The following is a 1,595-nucleotide window of genomic DNA, read 5'->3' as shown; positions in this document are numbered from 1 at the left end:
TGATATAATTATTATTGTGAATAACTATGATAATATTTTATATATTTTTTCTTACCTATATCCGTTCTGTTTTTTAATTATGTAATATTTTATTTAGTAAATTTATTCTATTATTAATTGTTATATTTTAATTTTTTAATAAAAAAATCATAAATTATAATTGAATGGACTACACATATTTTATGAAATTGTTTTTTATATTTATAATTTATAATCATCTCACTTATGAATTTAATCTCGTTGCATTAATTAGAACCTATTGAAACAACTTGTGTATTTCAATTTGAAACATTAACAAAAATGTATATAAAATAAAAGTGATGTATTTTTTTTTACTTTTACTTAAGAAATAACTATAGGTGACCATGTATTAGAAAAAGAGAAAAGATAAAGTTTAATTTTAGAAAGTGATTGAAATTAGATTTTATTCATTCTTATTCTAAAACACAAATACTTAGAGATGACATATTTTGTCATTAGTTGCTTCTGATGATAGTATGAAAATAACATTTTTATTCAAATGGGTGATTTTTTGTTCCGTTACAAAAATCATATTTTTTATCAATGTTGTGAAACATAATCTCAACTATTCACCTGAACTTTATTAACAATGTGTGTTCATTGAACCATAATCGATAATCTGGTGAGATATCATGTATAAAAAATTTATGAGAAAAACTTTATTGATATAATTATTTAATAACTTAATGATTGCATCTATTTTCTAGGAAAAGTATGGACTTTGAAATTCGATAGTTTGTGTTTTTGGGAAAATATAATGTAGAAAAATACAGGTATTTTAATGATAATAATATAAATAATATTTGAACAAAATACAATTAAATAAAATAAAATAAAGTAATGAAACTGATTCAAATTATTTGATAAAATTAATTGATTAATTGATGATTTTTTTAATAATTTATATAATTAATGGTTGTAAATGTGTAAACTTATTTTGTTTTAAATAATTTAAGTTCATATATATAAATAGAAGAATTGAAATTAGAAACGCATGGACTAAAAATATTCATTTATAATTAAAGAAATTCAAAGAAAAAATACCACATATATATTGTAATAATTAAAGAAAAAATACCACATATTGTATAAAAAGATAAAGACATAACCCTTAACTAAAAAAAAGTCACAAATATATCATTTACCAACGAAAGTACTATGTCTAAAAATAGCAATCATATTACACTAAAAATTAACTTTGTAATCTTCTTCTTCAATAAATAAGTAACTACGTGATTTTTTTTTTTAAATTCAAAAACATGAAAAACTCAGTTTAAAAATTCATAGTACATGTGTTTGTTTTCTAATAAAGACATGAACATTAATAATAGACTCCATAAACTAATAGTTTGAATTAAAAAACAAAATCTAACTTAGAACTATAGGTTTTGAAAGTCATATATATATATATATATATATATATATATATATATATATATATATATATATATATATATATATGGGGTTTGAACAAATATCTGTTTTTCAGTTGGTACATTTTAGCAAGGTGTATCGGGTTTTAGTAGACAAAAATACCTTAATATATCATAGATTTTAAGTTTTAAGGTTAAGGG

Source organism: Vigna radiata, chromosome 6 (assembly GCF_000741045.1).
Source record: "Vigna radiata var. radiata cultivar VC1973A chromosome 6, Vradiata_ver6, whole genome shotgun sequence".
Classification (NCBI taxonomy): Eukaryota; Viridiplantae; Streptophyta; class Magnoliopsida; order Fabales; family Fabaceae; genus Vigna; species Vigna radiata.
Note: the sequence above shows the minus strand (reverse complement) of the source record.